This window comes from Gopherus evgoodei, chromosome 15 (genome assembly GCF_007399415.2).
Source record: "Gopherus evgoodei ecotype Sinaloan lineage chromosome 15, rGopEvg1_v1.p, whole genome shotgun sequence".
Classification (NCBI taxonomy): Eukaryota; Metazoa; Chordata; order Testudines; family Testudinidae; genus Gopherus; species Gopherus evgoodei.
Genome location: NC_044336.1, coordinates 2035997 through 2056063, shown reverse-complemented (window position 1 = coordinate 2056063; position 20067 = coordinate 2035997). Strand labels below are relative to the sequence as shown.

General features: G+C 46.9%; 1 protein-coding gene and 1 pseudogene across 1 annotated transcript in view; one reads left to right on the top strand and one right to left on the bottom strand.

Moving 5' to 3' along the window:
* Positions 1–20067, bottom strand: part of LOC115635664 — a 1110108-nt pseudogene that overhangs the window by 137868 nt on the left and 952173 nt on the right.
* Positions 1–20067, top strand: part of LOC115635684 (zinc finger protein 239-like) — an 861693-nt gene that overhangs the window by 176051 nt on the left and 665575 nt on the right. The gene's annotated exons all lie outside the window — the stretch shown is intronic.

Genomic DNA, 20067 nt, shown 5'->3' with positions numbered 1-20067 from the left:
GAAATCCATGCTGATTGTTACTTAAGAACAAATCATGTCAACCCAGCCTGATAGCTTCCTTCGACAGGGTAACTAGCCTTGTGGATGAGGGGAAGCGATAGAGATAGTATAGCTTGACTTCAGTAAGTCTTTTGGTACTGTCTCACATGATCTTCTCATTAACAAACTAGGGAAATGCAACCTAGATGGAGCTACTATAAGGTGGATACAAAAGTGGTTGTAAAACCATTCCCAGAAAGCAGTTATCAGTGCTTCACAATCATGCTGGAAGGACATAATACGTGGGGTTCCACAGGGATCAGTTCTGGGTCTGATTCTGTTAAATATCTTCATCAATTATTTAGATCATGCCATAGAGAGTACACTAATAAAGTTTGTGGATGATACCAAGGTGGGAGTGGTTGCAAGTGCTTTGGAGGATAGGATTAAAATTCAAAATGATCTGGATAAACTGGAGAAATGGTCTGAAGTAAATAGGATAAAATTCAATAAGGACAAATGCAAGGTACTCCATTTAGGAAGGAACCAATCAGTTGCACACATACAAAATAGGAAATGTCTGCCTAGGAAGGAGTACCATGGAAAGGGATCTAGGGGTCATAGTGGATCACAAGCTAAATATTAGTCAACAGTGTAACACTGTTACAAAAAAAAAGCAAACATCATTCTGGGATGTATTGTAAGCAAGACATGAGAAATAATTCTTTTGCTCTACTCCGCACTGATTAGGCCTCAACTGGAGTATTGTGTCCAGTTCTGGGTGCAACATTTCAGGAAAGATGTTGACAAATTGGAGAAAATCCAGAGAAGAGCAACAAAAATGATTAAAGGTCTAGAAAACATGACCTATGAGGGAAGATTGAAAAAAATGGGTTTGTTTAGTCTGGATAAGAGAGGACTGAGAGGGGACATCATAACAGTTTTCAGGCACATAAAAGGTTGTAACAAAGAGGAGGGAAAAGAACTGTTGTTCTTAACCCCAGGGGATAGGACAAGAAGCTTAAATTGGGCTTAAATTTGGCTTAAATGTGCTTAAATTGCAGCAAGGGTGGTTTAGGTTGGACATTAGGAAAAACTTCCTAACTGTCAGGGTGGTTAAGCACTGAAATAAATTGCTTAGGGAGGTTGTGGAATCTCCAACACTGGAGATTTTTAAGAGCAGGTTAGACAAACACCTGTCACGGATGGTCTAGATCATCATTTCTTAAACTGGGGTCCATGGACCCTGAGTGTCCCCTAGGGTACCCCAAGGGGTCCATGGGTCCCACTGATCAACTTCTCCACCTCACTCCCAGCACCTCCTTCACGCTAAAAGTCCGGCAGCACAGCTGGGTTAAGGCAGGCTTCCTACCTGCCCGGGCCCTGAGCTGCTCACAGAACTGTCCGGCATGTCTCTGTGGCCCCTAATGAGGAGGCAGGAAGTCTCTGCACGTGGCCCCCACCCTGAGTGCCAGCTCTGCAGCTCCCATCACCTCTGACTGTCAGAAGCTGGGACTGGACTACAGGGTATGGACCACTACATAAATTGCTCTGTTCTGTTCATTCCTTCCGAAGCATCTGGCACTAGCCACTGTTGTAAGATAGGATACTGGGCTAGATAGACTAATGATCTGACCCAGCATGGATGTTCCTATGTTCTAGACTAGGTTCTTGTACCAGTCGCCTTCACCATAGTTGTGAGCAATTATATTTTTTATTGTGGTTATAAATTTGTTGTTCCTTTGAGATCATATTGTGATACAAGAGAATTTAATCTTGCAAAGAGGGCCCTCAAATACTTTGTTCCTGCCCTTTCAGTAAAAAATATTATTACTCTCCCTGACACCCCGCAGAGCTGAAAATGGTGTCACAGAACACGATGGAATTGGTAGAATTTCCCACACAGGTTGCTGTATAACCAACTCTCTGCTTCTTTTTCCCCTGGGACTTTCCTGGCGAGATCTTGGCAATGGTAGAATTCCATTCCACTGGGAAGCAGCTCACCATACTGGTCACACCCAATGTTGCAGCCTCTGCTGTAAGGGAAGATCTCATTTAATTATGCCAGGATGTGGGAATGTGAAGTCTAAAGGGGAAGAGGCTGATCCCGACTCCAGGCAATGCAGGGAAAAATTCTAGATGTGATTTCCACACCCCAAAATAGCCTTTCCCCTGCCATCCCAGTTGGTTTTTTATTAAATGCTTTTGTTGTCATTGCTTCCTGGGACCTGGGTCATTCATCTGATTTTTCTATGTGTGCAATTACAGTCATGGGAGTAGGGATGGAGGGCACTTGAAAATTACTGAGAGTCTTGAAGGACCACTTAATGATCTTTCCAAATATGGTTTGTACTGATAGCTAATTATTATAAAGCGCTTTGGATAAGAGCACTTTATAAAAACACATGTAAAACAATGTTGGGGTGCAGGGTCTGACCAGGACTTAAGATATGGTAGGGGGCTCTGGGTTAGGGGTGCATGGTCTGGGAGGGAGTTAGGATGTGGGAGATCAGGGATTTGACAGGGGTTTGGGGTGTGGAGTGCTTACCTGGGGCAGCTCCTGTTTGGTGCGAGGGGTGTGGGTGGGGATAGGGGCTGCAGGAGTCAGGGCAAGGAGTGTGGGGGTGAGATGTGTGATGGAGGGTGCAGGAGTCAGAGGGCAAGGGCTGGGTGTGTGTCAGGGGATGCAGAACTCAGGGCTGGGTATGTGTCAGGGGTGCAGAAGTCAGCGCATGGGGCTGGGTGGGAGTGTGTAAGGGGCGTGCAAGAATCAGGGCTGAGGTTGTGGGGGGTGCAGGAGTCAGGGCAGGGACTAGGTGTGTATGAGGGGGTGCAGGAGTCAGGGCAGGGGGCCTAGGGTGTGGGCTGAGGTTGTGGGGATGCTACCTACCCTGAGCGGCTCATGGCAGGGGGGCTGGAGGCAGGTATGTGTACGGAGAGTGAGGGGCCCTGCCTCTTCTCCGCCCTGCCCCTCCCCTACCCCCTTGCCCAAGTCCCCTCCCTCCTGGAGCGCTGGTAAACACCTTTTTGGGGGTGGGGGCAGCACTGGGAGGGAGGGGGAGGGGCGGGAATGCAACATGCTTGAGGGAGGAGGTGGGGAAGAGGCAGGGGAGAGAGGAGCTTGGTTGCCAGTGGGGGCAGAGCCTGTAGCAGGAGCCCCTGGAGCCCGCAGGACCAAGCTTCTGCCCCTGCAGCCAGCTGGCCCTGGGGCCCCTGTTGGGGGGCCCCATGCCAGGGTGCCCTCTGTTTCACTGTAAATCTGCCTGTGTGCTAGAGACATGGTCCCTGCCTACCCTGACTAATAGCCATTGATGCACCTAGCCCCCATAAATTTATCTGCATTCACTTCCTCACTGTGAAGTATATTCTGTGTCCATCCAGAGTCAGAGAAAAGGCTTTCAATTGGCTCTTATTTTGTGTATGGAAACCACTTCCTGTTTTTGTTCCAGTCACTGCTCTGCTCTGTGTCACTGTGTGAATCTATTTTTCTGGCACAGTAATAGATGGTGGTGCCTGCAACTGTCAGCAAGTGGAGCTGCAGGGAGACCTGGTTCTTGGCGGTGTCTGCAGAGAAGGTGGCTCGGCCTTAGAGAGACGGCGGAGCGTAGGAGGATGTGCTCCCGCCATAAATCCCTCACACCCGCTCGAACCCTTTCCCAGGGGCAGGAGCGGCCTAGGTGTTTTGCCGCCCCAAGCACGGCAGGCAGGCTGTCTCGGGGCATGCCTGTGGGAGGTCCTCTTGTTCCGCAGCTTCGGCATACCCACCTCCGAATTGCCATCAAAACCGCAGGACTAGTGGACCTCCTGCAGGCAAGCCACCGAAGGTAGCCTGCCTGCCCCCCTCACAGTGACCGGCAAGGTGCCCCCATGCTTGGCGTGCTGGTGCCTGGAGCCGCCCCTGTTCAGGACAAACTGAATTTTGGAAAGGTGGGAGGCAGTTGGTGGTTCCCGAGAGGTACCGCTGCAAACTGTTACACTTGGCCCACAATATCCCCCTTTCAGGGCATCAGGGCATCCAGCGCACCATTCAGGGTCACTGGGAAAACAGCCCAGGACCTGGAGAGAGAGGTCGCGGATATGCTGGCTTTAGGGGTGATCCAGTCGTCTGCCAGTCCCTGGGTCTCGCCTGTGGTGCTGGTCCCCAAGGAAGGGTCGATCCAGTTCTGTGTGGACCGGAAGCTCAATGCTGTCATAAACAGATAGCTAAAGGTTCATGTCTCTTTCACCTATAAAGGGTTAACAAACAGTGACCTGCAAACACCTGACCAGAGGACCAATCAGGAGACAAGATACTTTCAAATCTCGTGGAGGGATGCCTTTGTTTGTGGGTTTTAGGTTTGGCTTTGTTCTCTCTGGGTCCTGGACGGGACTAGAGGTGCAACCAGGTTTCTGCCAATCTCCCTGCTACAGTCTCTTATCTATTCAGAATTGTGAGTAAGAAAAAAGGCGGTTATAGTCTTTTAATTTGTTTTCTTATTTGCATGTGTGTACTTGCTGGAAGTGGCTTAAATTGTGTTTCTGCTGGAGAACGTTTCTTTCTATTGTTTATAAGTTGAAAGACCCTGTAACTGTTTACCATCTAAAGTGCAGAGATAAACCTTTTACTTTTTTTCTTTCTTTTTTTATCAAAAGTTTTGCTTTTTAAGACCTGTTTGATTTTTTTCTCCTAGTTAAGGTTCAAGGGAATTGGTGGGGAGAAGGGAAGGATACATTTTCTCTTTGTGTTATATTCACACAGCTTGTATTGCCTCTGGTTGAGGGGGAAGGTAACACTCCTCTTAGTGTGGTGATTCAAGAAGTTGAATCAGGCAATCTCCTAGTGTTCTCAGGGCAGGAAGGAGCTGGGAGGAAGAAGAGAGGGGGAAGGGAATGGTTTATTTCCCTTTGTTGTGAGACTCAAGGAATCTGGGTCTTGGGGTCCCCTGGGAAGGTTTTGGGGGGACCAGAGGGTATCAGGCCCTAAAAATTCTTGATTGGTGGCAGCGCTACAGAATCTAAGCTGGTAATTAAGCTTAGAGGACTTTATACTAGTACCCATATCCTGGACGCTAAGGTCCAGATTTGGGAATTATACTTGACAAATGCCATCACTGTGTCCAATGCCTACCCCATGCCTAGGACTGATGAGAACCTAAACAAGTTGTGGGGTGCCCGGTACCTCACTATCATGGATCTTATGAAAGGCAGGTGCCTTTGGACCCGGAGGCCAGGGTGAAGTCTGCCTTCACCACCCCAATAGGGCTCTTCGAGTTCCTGGTCCTGCCTTCAGGTCTCAAGGGGGCACCTGCCACCTTCCAGCACCTGGTGGATCAGTTGCTAAGGGGGATGGAGGACTTTGCTCTGGTGTATATTGACAATATCTGTGTCTTTAGCCAGACCTGGGAGGAACATGTGTCTCAGGTGAAGAGAGTGCTAGGTCGCCTCTAGGATGCAGAACTGATCATAAAAGCTGAAAAGTGCAAGGTGGGGATGGTGGAGGTTTCATACCTGGGCCACAAGGTGGGGGGCAGCCACCTGAAGCTGGAGCCGACCAAGGTGGAGGCAATCCAGGATTGCTCCCCAGACTAAGAAGCAGGTCCAGGCTTTCATTGGGATGGTGGGATACTACTGGAGGTTTGTGCCCCACTTTAGCTCCCTGGCAGCTCCCCTCACAGAGCTGTGTAGGAAAGGAAAGCCGGACAAGGTGGTCTGGACTGAGCAGTGGCAGAGGGCTCTCTGTGCGCTGAAGGCTGCACTTATCCAGGGCCAGGTGTCGGTAAGCCCAGATTTTAACAAACCCTTCCTGGTGTTGACCGACGCCTCAGACACAGGGCTGGGGGCAGTGCTGATGCAAACTGATATTAAGGGGGAAAGACACCCCATTGTGTACCTGAGCAAGAAACTGCTTTCCTGGGTGCAGCACTATGCAGCCATAGAGAAGGAATGCCTAGCCATGGTGTGGGTCCATGTACAAGGGTTCACCGGGGCTCGACCCTCTCCGGGGCGGCAGGGAGCCACACTGGCTCACTGCCCACAGTTGATCCTGGGGAATTAGTCCAGCCGTGGGGTCTCCCTCGGGAGCCCTTGCTGTAGCTGACAGAAATGCAGTCAGCCCGGCCCTGGCTCAGGGTGGGGCAGCAATGCTAAGTAAGGGTTCTGGCCCTCAGACAGGACAGAGCAATAGTAGTACCACAGTATTAAGCCCAGGCCCTAGGTCAGGGCAGAGCAACAAATGCTGGGCCAGGAGCTCAGGCCCTCAGGCAGGGTTGACCAGTAACAATAGGCTCCAGCCTCCTCAGGCCAGGGAGAGGGGGAGTCTGTCACCCAGGAGTTGGGTGGCATGAGGGACGCAGGCACTCCCACTCCACTACGTCCCAGCCCAGGGCCCTAGCAGCAGCCAAAGATCCACTGTTTACTCAGTGGAGATCCTGGCTGCAACACACCAACATAGGCTCTGGTAGTGCTGCAGCCAGACTAGGGTCGGCTGCCCTTGGGCTACTTCCACACTCCCCCTCAGGTCATATCTGGGTCCTGGTATTGGCCTCTGGGGGATCCAGGACCATGAGTTCTTTGGGGCAGGGGTTGATCGGTAGGCCCGGCCACTCCTCTGGATAGCAGGCACAGGGCAGATCCGGCCAGTCTGGGCGGCTGCCTTGGGCCGCGGGGGTTTCCCAGTCGCAGGCTACAATAGGGACGACTGTTCTCTCCAGGGCTGGGCTCCTACTGAGCTCTGAGGGCCGGCATTTATAGTTCCAGGTCGCTGCCTGACCCTCTGGGGGCGGTCTCAGAGCTCCCTAGCTCCACCCACTCCAGCCTCCGGATGGGCTCTTCCCCCTCTGAGGTGGTAGGGAGCCACACCGCCTCACTACCGTCCTCAAAAAACTGCAGCCACATCTATTTGGGCAGCACTTCACTGTGTACACTAACCATTCACCCCTAATGTGGCTACATCAAATGAAAGGGGCTAGTGCCAAGCTACTGAGATGGAGCCTGCTCCTCCAGGGGTATGACGTAAAGGTGGTCCATGTGAGGGGGAGTGCCAATGTTATAGCCGATGCTTTATCACGGGGTGGGGGCCCTGAACTTCCCCAGGTCACTGGCTAGGGCAGGGGTCCAATGAAAATGTCTGGAGTGTCTGGGGTGGAAGGTGGGTGGGGTGTGCCCTTTCACAGGATCCTTCCTGGCAGATGCAGTGCTTTTGTTCCTGGACACTGCCCGGAGGCCCAGCTTCCATCCCTAGCAGCTTGGCTGTTCCATCCCCTACTGTGAACCTAAACTGCTTTTAAAGGACTATCCAAGCCCCTCCTAGGCCTGCTCCCATCGGGGGTCTCTCTCCTGACTGAGCACAGGCTGTCTTTCTATCCCCCAACAGGCCTGGATCCTAGTTACGTGCCGCTCCTTCTCATGTGAGCCCTACACTTATTTCCTTCACCTGGGGTTAGGTTCAGTTGAGCTGCAACCCCTTTAATGGCCATCTCACCCTGGACAGCCTGAAACTGGAATCCTGTGGGCTAATAGTTACTGTTTGCTATGAAAGGTGCTGAAGACATAATGGAAGAGGAAATCCTTTGGACTGGATTTAAATTATTCCAAAGGAAAGTGAATGTAAGAAAATGTCCAGCATTATCCTCCTAGCAAAAGAAAAAGTTTAAGATCCGAAAGGACCATTATGTCCATCTTCTGTATAACACAGGCCCTAGAACATCACCGAGTGCTTCCTCCAGAAAACCTCTGACATGTGACTGAGCCAGAGCACATCTTCAGGAAAGACATCTGTCATAAACAGATAGCTAAGGATTAATGTCTCTTTCATCTGGAAAGGAGTAACCTGAAACACCTGACCAGAGGACCAATCAGGAAACAAGACTTTTTCAAATCTGGGTGGAGGGAAGTTTTGGGGTGTGAGTCCTTTGTTCTTTGTCTTGTGTCTGTGCCCTCTCGGCTATGAGAGTGATTTTTCTATCTCCTGGCTTTCTAATCTTCTGTTTCCAAGTTGTAAGTACAAAGATAGTAAGACTATAGGTTTATATTGTTTTCTTTTGTATTTACATGTGTGTAGTTGCTGGAATGTGTTAAATTGTATTCTTTTTGGATAAGGCTGTTTATTCATTTTTTTCTTTTAAGCAAATGACCCTGTATCTGTCACCTTAATACAGAGAGACCATTTTAATGTCCTTTTTTTCTTTTTTATATAAAGCTTTCTTTTAAAGACCTGTTGGAGTTTTTCTTTAGTGGGAACTCCAGGGAATTGAGTCTGCAGCTCACCAGGGAATTGGTGGGAGGAAGAAGTCAGGGGGAAAATCTCTTTGTGTTAGATTTACTAGCCTGACTTTGCATACCCTCTGGGTGAGGGGGGGAAGAGAGATTAGCTCTCTCGGTACTTGTGTTTTCCAGGACTGGAAACAGGGAGGGTGGAGTCCCTCTGTTTAGATTCACGGAGCTTGCTTCTGTATATCTCTCCAGGAACCCAGGGAGGGAACACCTGGAGGGGAGGAGGGGGAAGGGAAATGGTTTATTCCCCTTTGTTGTGAGACTCAAGGAATCTGAGTCTTGGGATCCCCCAGGGAAGGTTTTGGGGAGACCACAGTGAGCTAGGCACTGTATAAATCCCTGGCTGGTGGCAGCGTTATCAGGTCCAAGCTGGTAACTAAGCTTGGAGGTTTTCATGCTAACACCCATGTTTTGGACGCTAAGGTCCAGATCTGGGAAAAAATGTTATGACAACATCTACATGCATTTGAGTCAGCTGGTGAGAAAAAATAGCTCTTCTGCAGTGCCGTGAAGCTAAAGAACATGGAGAAGAAAAGCCTCTACTTGGGTTGTTACTGGAGCTGAAGCAGACAGGCCAGGATAAACACAGCTACAGCCCAGGAATGACTATCAGCAGATCTGCCGTTTTCTATTCCTGGCTTTTTGACCATGAGCGAATCTCTTTGCTTCTGTGTGCCTCAGTTTCCACAACTATAAAATAAAGCTAATCAAGGTTATGTTTTTTGTCTCTCCTATTTTGCAAGGCGGGAAACTTACATATATTTGGGGCCTGTCTACGCTACTCCTAAGTTTGTTCTGTGCTTAGCCCCTATGGAACAGCTGGGCTGGACAGCCTTTTCTCGCTGGGCTGTGCGGAGCAGGTTCTAGGCACTAGGGATATGAAGAGGCTCTCAAGGACTAATTCTTGAAAATAAATATCAATGAACTGCAACACAATATAAAATCACTGCCGCTAACATCGATGGATGATAAAATACTAGCAGACTGGTAATTAATGCTGAGGACAGGGCAGTGACACAGAGCAATCAGATCTCTTGATAAGCTGGCCCCATTCAAAGAAAACAAGTTTGAAAAGAACCAAATGAAAGGCCCTATATTTAGCAACAAAGCATGCAGGCCATACCTACAAAATGGGGAAGTGTATCCAGGAAAGCATTAACTGTGAAGAGGATTTAGGGGCTGTGCTCGGCAAGCCATTCAACATGAGCACCCAGTGTGATGCTGTGGTGAACAGGGCTAATGCCAACATTAGATGTAGGAAAAGAGCAGTGAGTAGCATAGGGAGGTGACACACCATCAGTAAGACTGATCCTGGAATACTGGATCCAGTTTTGGCATCCACCTTTGAAAAAGATTTTGAAAGATTGGAGATGGAGCAGCAAAAAACAATGAAACATTTTGAGGGCTGGAGAAAAATGCCTGCTAGTGAGCTATTGAAAGAGCTAAGCCTGTTTAGATTAGAAAAAAGATCAGGAGGTGACAGCAATGAAGTGTTGAAGTGACTTCATGGAGAGAAAATATTGGGTATTTAAGGGCTCATTAATCTAGCAGAGAAAAGCATAACAAGACTCAGTGGCTGGAAACTCAAAAGAGACCAATTCATATTAGAAATAGGACACAAATATTCAAAAGTGAGGATGAATCACCAAAGGAAGAAACTGGAAAGAGAAGTGGTGGGAATTGCCCATTTCTTGATGTCTTTTAATGAAGACTAGGTGCCTTTCTGGAATGTGTTTAGTGAAAAACTAGCTAGTATGCTATATAGAAAGCATGCGATATGTAGGGTGTCAGATTACATGCTCTGATTGTCTCTTCTGTCCATAAAGTCTGCTAATTTATGAACAATTGAGCATAGCATGGGGAAGAGCGTCTCGTGTTCTACTCTATGCATTCTATGCATCCGAAGTAGTGAGTTGTAGCTCACGAAAGCTCATGCTGAAATAAATTTGTTAGTCTCTAAGGTGCCACAAGTACTCCTGTTCTTTTTGCGGATACAGACTAACACGGCTGCTACTTTGAAACATATCGTGTTCTAGTGTGTAGTCGGTGTCATCTCCACAGTGAAGAGTCATTGAGTGGGGTGATCCAGCGGAAGCAGCTCAAACATCCAGTGTGGCTGGACAGGGGCAGGACATCAGCACTGCAGGGATGGGGTGGGTGTGGCAGTGAGATCACAAGGGCCTTTGGCAGGACCTCAGCCTATTGGATAGAGGTGGTGGGGTGGTGATGATCTCACAGAGAGATCTTGACATCAGCCAGGCAGGACCAGGGGTGCAGGACAGGGGCAACCTTGGAGATCCCTGTGGCTTTGCTTCAGAGCATCTCCTTCTCAAGGTCTCTCCTTGAGGACTGAGAGAGAATTCACTTTCATGTACGTGAGCGCAAGAAGGACCCTCTTTGGAGTTTTCTCCTTTTTGTTTATTGATTTTGCTAAAAAACAGACATCCCTGTATAGAAGGTAAGAGCCTCCGAGAGGTTTGGAACCTGTTCAGTCTGATCCATCAGGTGCTGGCTGATTTTTAGGAAAGGAAAACACTAGATTGTGGGAACAGCATTTTATTTCCGACCTAGGACTTTGTCCCTTAGAATCACTGGGGACATTGGGGTTTCTCCTTTTTGTTTTCCCTTTTCTTGTCGTTCCCTCCTTTCTCTTCTTCTCTTGCATCTTTGTCCTTTCCCCTGCTCCCCTTTCACCACCAGGAACTGTTTGTGCATGTGGAGCGGGAGTTGGGGGGGTTTGCAGTCCAACTCTCATTGCATGAGGCCCTCCCAAAGAGATGTGGTTGGAATAGTGCTCTAAGAGTGACTCCCTCTGGTGGTAACCTGGGACATCTGGTGAGAACTGTCAGCTTTCTGATTCTCAGAGTCTCAATGCTGATTGAGCCGAGCATGGGGCTATTGTGAGGGAGGAGACTCAGGTCCTTGTTACTCTCTTTTAAGACCAAGGAAATAAACCATAACCAAACATGTGTCTGATTGCTCTTGCTGCTTTTCTCCATTCTTTGTCTTTGAGCAATTGATGATTCTCTCACTAATGGGCTAGTTCTTCTAAAATACTTACTGAATAATTAGGTTTTAATAAAGCCATATAAAACCCATGCTTCCAGTAACAAAGGAGTCAGGCAGAATGGGGGACAGTCTGCTAGAAAGCAGTGACCCTGAAAAGGATTTCAGGGGCCATAGTGGACGAGCTGCTCAACATAATCTGCCAATGTGAAACTGTGGTTAAAAAGATTAAAGCCATTCTTGGATGGATAGAGTAGTGAGTATGGAAAGGGAAGTGATACAGCATTGGTGAGACTGAGAGTGGAATGTTGAATCCAGTTCTTGTGTCCACAGTTTGAATATTATGTTAAAATATTAGAGAAGGTACAGAAAAGATTCATAACTGAGTGATGGGGATGATGCCTTATAATGAGACTTTGAAAAAGCTCAATCTATTTAGTATGTAGAAAAGAAGAATGAGAGGTGAGTTGCTTGACTTCATGGAGCGAAAATGTTGAGTATAAAAGGGCTCTTTTATCTACCAGAGACAGGCATAACAAGACCCCATGGATGGAAGCAGAAATCAGAAAAAGTCTAATGACAATAAGACTCAGATTTGTAAAAGGGTCATTCATCATTGGAACAAACTACCAAGAGAAATGATGGCTTCCCCATCTCTTGAGATCTTCTAATATAGACTAGATGCCTTTCTGGAAAATGTTTGAGTAAAAAAAACCCCAGCTTTTCTGACATACAGAAGGTCCTAGGATACGCAGTGGATCAGATTAAATGCTCTAATGGTTCCTTCTGGCCATAAAGTCTACTAACTTTTGAAAACCTGATTGCAGCCTGAGGAAGAGCCTCTCATGTTCTACAGTGTAGTCAGTGTCATCCCCACAATGAAGAGTCATTGAGTGGGGTGATCCAGGGGAAGCAGCTCAAACATCCAATGTGACTGGACAGGGGCAGGACATCAGCAGTGCAGGGGAGGGTGTGGCAGTGACATCACAAGAGCCTTTGGCAAGTCCTCAGCCTATTGGATAGAGATGGTGGGGAGGCGATGATCTCACAGAGAGATCTTGACATCAGCCAGGCAGGACAGGGGTGCAGGACAGGGGCAACCCTGGAGATCCCTGTGGCTTTGTTTCAGTATGTCTCCTTCTCGAGGTCTCTCCTTGAGGACTGAGAGAATTCACATTCACATATGTGAGCACAAGGAGGACCCTCTTGAAGTTTTCTCCTTTTGGTTTATTGATTTTGCTAGAAAACAGATGTCTCTGTATAGAAGGTAAGAGCCTCCAAGAGTTTTGGAAACCTGTTCAGTCTGATCTATCAGGTGCCAGCTGATTTTCAGGAAAGGAAAACACTAGATAGTGGGAGCAGCATTTTATTTACGATCTAGAACTTTGTCCCTTAAAATCACTGGGGACATTGGGGTTTCTCCTTTTTGTTTTCCCTTTTCCTCTGTCCCTCCAACCTTTCTCTTCTTGCTTCCTTTGTCCTTTTCCTCTGCTCTTCTCCCACCACCAGCAGCTCTGTGTGTGCACGGGGGGTGCGGGGGGGTGCGGTGGGAGGCCCTCACAGAGAAGAGACACTGGAATAGTGCTCCAAGAGTGATCCCCTCAGTGGTGACCTGCACCATTCTTTGGGCTATTTGTTGAGAACACTTAGCCTCCCACCCCTCAAAGTCTCAACCTTGATTAACTGAGGAGGGGGCTACTGACAGGGAGGACATTCTGGTCTCTGTTGTTCTCTTTTATGACCAAGCAAATAAGTCACAATCAGTTATATGTTTGACCAATGTTGATGCTGCTCTCCATTCATTATCTGGGAACAGTTCATGATCCTCTGTAACATTCCAATTCTTCTAAAATACTTGCTGACTAATTCCTATGAACAATTGTTGGTCTGTAGCTTATTTGAGAGCAACTCTGCTACTGACTGGCTGCATCAGCTAAGAAAAGTCACTGCTCCTTTCTTAGCCTTAGTTTCTCCTTCTGTCAAGTATGAATAACAATCCTCTCCCACCTACCTCGCGATGGGTGGATGATGGGGATCCATTGAAGAGTGTCACTAGTAGCAGTGCAGAATAGGAGGTGTCCTATCACATTGAGCCATATCAGATTATGACATCATATTCTATTTGACTAGTATTTTATTCTTTTGAAATTGTTAAAAGCAGCAACTACTTAGCTCAGACTAAAGCATCTCATCTAACTTTCTAGATCACAGTGTCTCCTCTTTGTGTACGATGGGACAGTTTAATGCACTGTGACAAACAGGAAATGCTCTTGTTTTGCAAACAAATATTTGTTTGCAAAGAATTTTCATCCTACTTGTTATGATTTCAGGAAACAAAGTGGTTTAGTCTGAATAGATTTTCTGACAGAAAACCGTTTCCATGAAAATTTTCACCCCTTATTTCCTGGGCTCTATCCCTGCCTCCGTGGGGTTTGTTGTCTGTTAGTTAGAACAGGAGTCAGGACTGTTCGCTGTCCAGTTCTGTTCAATATATTCATAAATTATTTAGATAATGGCATAGACAGTACACTTACAAAATTTGTGGCTGATATCAAACTGGGAGGGGTTGCAAATGCTTTGGAAGATAGAATTAAAATTCAAAATTATCTGGACAAACTAGAGAAATGATCTGAAGTAAACAGGATGACATTCAATAAGGACAAATGCAAAGTACTTCACTTGGAAAGGAACAATCCATTGCTCACAACAGTGTTTGAACCTCAGTAGACGTGGGGGGGACACAAGGTCCCATCCCCCTCTGTGGGCCCAGCTCTGCTCCTTCTCTTCCCCCTGTGATCCCACCCCTGCTCTCCTCTTCCCCCCATGGGCCCGGCCCCTGCCCAGCAGGAAGCCAGAAATGGGCTGTTGTAAGAGCCACCCAGGGAGCTCAGGATGCTGTGGGGATCCCTGGACCCTCCACTTGCCCTGGGTTATATTCTAGGCTTATTTCTTCATTTTCTACTGCTGTATAGTTTAAACTTTCCATTTTGAAAGTACAAATTCCTCTTCCTAGTTTTCAATCTTGCCTAAAAGCAATATACCAGGAGTGTTCAAACTTACTGACCCTCCAAGCCATATACAATAATCTTCAGAAGATAGAAAGCTGGGTGCACCTGCAGGGGCTTGGGGCTTCTGCCTGGTGTGTGTGGGTCTCAGCATCAGGGCTTCAGCAAGAGCGGGGCTGAAGCCCCAAGCCCCAGCAGGCACGCCCCATGGAGCTGAAGCCCCAAGAGACCCCTCCCCGCTGGACAGAAGTCTCAAGATCCACCACCCTGCCGCAGGGCAGAAGCCCAGAGCTCCTCCCTGCAAGTGTGGTAGGTGGAGAATAGGGGGAGAGACATGGGGGAGTTCGGCAAGCCACACTTTAAGTATAAAAGAGTCACATGCAGCTCGCAAGCCACAGTTTGGCCACCCCTGCAATATACCCTGGAATTTTAAAAGCAAGCTTTTCAAGCAGCCATGTTTCCTGGATAATATGACATCTGGTTTAGTTTTAATTTCCAGGATATTTTATTTTACATCTTGACAATGTGCTCTCAGACTGTGCATGTTCCAGCAAAAGACTGAGATCCCCATACTAGTCATATATCTCCATTAACTTCATTCAAAATTGCATGAATATAGTCCATTGACAAGTAGCTAGTAGTACGTATTTTTCCTTTGCTCTTGCCATAATTTTTTTCTGCTTTTTTCCCAGTCTGTGATGTACAATTTAGCACTTCTATCATTTCCTATTCCTTCTGCAGGGTTCTTTGTAGGATGAAGCTGGGTGTGCAGTTCCCCTTTTCCTGTGCCAACTGTCTCTTCCCTCTCCACCTGATGCTTTAAGAGTCTCCTGACAGGTTCTGCATCTGGTATGTTATTAACAATTGTTATCTTTTGTATCTCTTTAGCTTGCCTTCCTGCAATACACCCTCTACATGCCAGATTGTGATTACTAGCAATTACTACATTTGACCTCTGTTCTTTCTGAACAATTTTCATAGGAATGCTCTCCCCCATATTTACCTCATTTTGTTTTCCCTTTACACACAGCTGCTACATGCCTATACCATTGGCACTTATGACACCTTGGGAGGGGGGATATATGGCTTGGTTCTGAATATCGGAAATCCCAGTGTTACTTTCTCAGATACAGTCCCTCCTTTACATATAATCAGCACCGTTGTTAATGACTTGTTTTCTCTTCCTTATTTACTAATTACTTACTTATGAACACTTTATCTTATCATTTGTCTGCTCTGATGGCACTCCATATATTACTCCCTTTAGTTCAGTCAAATACTTTGATAGCTAGCAACTTATTTTAACTCCCCCTAGCATTTTAATTTTTTAGTCATTTATCAGCTTGCTCATTGTCTTTATATTCAACTAAAAGATCTCACAGCCACTATCTCACAGCCTCCTAGCTCTTACAATATCCCAATGCTTTTTTAATCCAGTCAGCTACTTTCACAGGGTTAACATCACCTAATGGTATTTCTTTGGCTAAGGATCTTACAGTTATAACCTTTTGGTTTACTTCCTTCCTCAGCTTTGCTTTTCTGCTGATGTCATCATCATCTGCTTCTGATCTTTCTTCCTCCCCATATTTTGTATCAATTTTCCTTCTCTAATAGACTCTTCTTGAGTTTCTAGAGTGTCTTCATTTGGGGTTAGAAAATACCCCAGAACCTCCTGACCAGCCAGCAGCCTCAGCTGGTTTACTGCTCTTCCTGTGGAACTCTGCAGGTCATTTGATGTGGTTCTTACTCATGGATTGGCTTCTGCAACATGCCTGAAAGATGAGTCATCTCAGGCTCTGGCTGAGGGTTTGCATTATACGAACCCCCCTTGAGAGCAACTCCCAGGAATTTTCAGATCAGGCATGTCAAGATAGGATTGATGGACATTGTGGAGCAGCTCAGGAGCACAGGTGTTACTAGTCAGTTCCCATAAGTGTTCTTCCAGGCTGCACCCCTCCCAGTAAATGAGGTATAGAAGCTTGTAATTGAGGATTTGTTTATGAGGTACTCATCCTCTGCCTGCATCATGATCGGAGGAGAAGTAGGCTGCGTTCATCCAGGGATGGAGTTGTGAGTGTGTTTCTTCTGAAGGGAGAAATGAAACATAGGGTGTAATAACATCATGGGGGTGGGGGCAGGTGCAGACAGAAAGTGATGGGGTTCATTTGCGGAATGACCAGAAAGGAGACAAGGTACCAGTAGCTGAGTTTGCAGGAGGGATGGGAAGCATCCAAGTGTTGTGTGGAGAGCCATACCTTGCCCCCAACAGTAATAGGAAGGTCAACTTGATTATGACAGTTGGCAAAGTGCTCATAATTCTCTTTGATGGCATCCAACAGAGATCTCAGTTCCTCCTGGATATGGTGGAGGTGTTTCACCAAATCAAAGGCTGCAGAGGTGTGGAAAGTCAGTGGTAGGGATGGGTGGAATCAGGGGTGAAGACAATGTAAGCAGTTACATGGCACTGGGTGGTAGAGGAAGTTGAGTGTGGCTCATCAGACCCATAGTCTCTCTTTCTTTGTGTGTGATAGGATCTGGGAGAAGCCTACCCCAAAGGAGTCTGAGTCCTTCTCCAGGGTTACCCTTCCTATCCCTCCCACTACCTGAATTCCCAACTCCTCCCTCTGACCTAAGCTCCCAACCGCTCTCCTATCCTTGCCCCTTCATACTCATTTATCTTCCTCTCCATAATCCCTTTCCCCTTTCCGCAGCCCCAAACCCTCTCCCCCATTCCACTCTACTCCATTGCTCCCTAATTCCATTTCCCCTTCGAGCAATCATTTCAATGTGTAATTTCCTTTCGTTTGAATAATACTTGAGCATGTTCTGAATCTTCTACTGTACTCAGACTATATTTCCTCCCAGAAAATAAATCAAATAAACAAATCACTCCCAGAGGCAGATCCTAGCAGGATCCCTCTGCTTTCAATTTCTGATTTCTGCCCTGGGTTGGATTTCAGCTCAAAACATCTACCCAATGCTCAGATTCAATGGCCATCACAGTCCCTCAGAGGCACCCAGATCCTTGAAATGCAGCTAGCGTTCAACCCTCTAGGGCAGAGGTTGTCAATCTGGGGGTCATGTCCCCTCAGGGGGTCATGAGGTTATTACCTGGGGGTCATAAGCTGTCAGCCCCGCCAGGCATGGGGCTGACAGCCTGAACCTCTGTTAAATTAAATTAACCCTCCAGTTTTAATGTATAAGGGGGGGGGTCACACTCAGAGGCTTGCTGTGTGAAAGGGATCACCAATAGAAAACATTTGAGAACCATTGCTCTAGGGCTTTCTCTGCACATGCTCAGTGTAGTCCCTTTGGAGCAGCAGTCATAGGACTCTGAGAGCCGGTCTTGCCAGGAGAAGCAAACTGAGATCACAATAGTGCTGTGATGTTTGCTCCTGGACAGGGGACATGGGTCGCATGCACTCTCTGGGGGAAACCTTCAAGTGAGTGAGACACTGGTGCACAATGCTCAGCCCTGTTCTTCCTCTCAGTGAGCATGAAAATGCTAGTAAAAGTCACCCACTTTCAGCAAAAGCTGTTTTATTCAAGGGGCTGTATCTAGGGAACCCTTCATCAAATGACGTCTAATTCAGAACACTAACTTACCCTGCTCCTCCACAGGCCACTTCAAATATCAAGAAAACCTCAGGAACTATGCAGAGTTTAGCACACTTTAAATAGTCAAGTTTTAAACAGAAGGCTGGTCTCAACTTAGCTCTTGAAATCCTGGAGGTCCATTATAATAAAAGAAGTGAGGAGACAGCACAAGCACCAGCCCCACCTCCATCTATTTTGTGTGCAGCTAAACAGCTGCCTAACTCCATGGGTGGGGGGGGTTAGCACATACCCCTCTCCCATTGGCTAGTTTAGGTGGCTTCCCAACTAGAATGCTGTGTTTTGTGGATCATAGTCTAAAGGTGTGTCTACACTACAACAGTTACAGCAGCACTATGCCATTGTAGCCTAGACACTTCCTGCACCAATCGAAGTGGTTTCTCCATTGAAGTAGTTAATCCACCTCTCCAAGAGGCAGTAGCTAGGCTGACAGCAGAATTCTGCCATTGACCTAACTGTGTCTTCTCGGAGGGTTAGAGTGACCTAAATATGTCAGGATATGAATTTTTTCACAGCGCTTAGCAATGTATCTAGGTCAAGCTACATTTTAGGTGTAGACCAATCCTCGTGAAGAATAAGGGTATGTCTATACTATACTACTGCATTTATGCTGTGGTAGCGCTCTAGTGCAGATGCTTCTGGAATCATTAACAGGAGTTTTTCCACCACTGTAGTTAACCCACCTAACCGGGGAGAGCTCGATCTAGCCATGACACTCAGAGCATGGAATGTTTTGCAGCAATGAGTGATCTAACTGGGTTGGTCTAAGTTTTGAGAGTAGACCAGACTTAAGAGGGCTTTGCCTGGAACTAACTGAAAACATAGAAACTGACAGCTGTGTGTGTGTGAGAAGCAGAAAGCCAAGAGAGCACCAGTGAGTGTGGTCATCTTTGGAGGAAACTGAGAGACAGAGCTTGCTTCAGGCACAGGGTACCCTGGAAAGGAAGACTTGGATTTCTGGGTAAAGAAACTGTTTGCTCCTTTTCATTTCTACTGTGTTCAGGAAACTACTGTGTTCAGGAAACAGGACTTTGTGGACACACTTTGTAAATAAAAAAGAGTTCACCAAAGGAAAACCTGATTTGTAATTTCTCCTCCCAATTGAAACAACCTAGCAGGCCCCAAATACTGGCTAACAGCTCAGGTCAAAGTAGCAATAGTATAATTCAAGTCAGAATCTAGACCTGTGGTGGCAAATGAGTTGATGGAAAACATTTGCAAGAGACCACAGGCAAAGAACCCGTGCAGGAAAATAGACTGTTGCAAGTTATAGACTTCAGCATATCCAGCTTTCTGTACCAAACACTCCCCTTCTCCCCGAGCTGACACTCCTCTCCCCGCAGTCAGGCAAACCAAACTCAGGGTCCCTGACTCATGTTTGCTTCCAGCAAATCCAGTCCATAGAGTGATCATGAGCTCAGTATTGGTCCACGGAGAAAACATGATGGGAAGGCACAGAGGCAGCTGAAAGTGGGTAGAGGTGAAAGGTTGTTGATTTCCCTTCTGTATATGGAGTTTTACAAAGTTCAAAACTAAAGTCTTCTTTCTAGGTCTTCTCTGGTGTTTTGAATGGCCTGGATTGTAAACTTTAGATTGTAAAGTAATAAAGCTTAGACAATTCACCATAAAATCACCCTTGGGTTCAAGGGTTGCTCCTGATTAATGAGTTGCTGAGGTTTTTTGTGGTATCATGAGCACAAAAGCTGCCTGTGACCTTAACCCCAGGAGCCCCTGTAGCTGGTCCCAGGTGGGTGGCTAGATATTCACCAAGACAAATAACTTCACTAAAATAACCCAACTGGATTTAGTTCCCATCTATTCTTATTTCAGTGCAAGTGTCTGTTGACACCCTTATTATGAATGAAGAATGTCCTGGTTTGATTGAGGGTATGTCTACACAGCACATGGGGGTGGGAGGGTGTGATTCCCAGCTCGGGTAGACATACTGTTAGCACACTAACAATAGCAGTGCATCCGTGCCAGCAAAGGTGGTGGCCTGGGCTAATCAGACAGGTGCAGTCCCTCCTTACCCCTGGGTGCTTACTGTGTAGACAAAGCCTTAGTTTAAGATTTTTCATTCTTGTTTGTTTGTTTCCTTCCTCACTTTTCCTTTCATTCCCTTTCTGCTTCTTCCCATCCCACTGCCCCCATTTCTTGTGTCACATAATTCCTTCTTCCTTCTTTTTTTATGTTCCTCCAGCTCCTCCTCCCA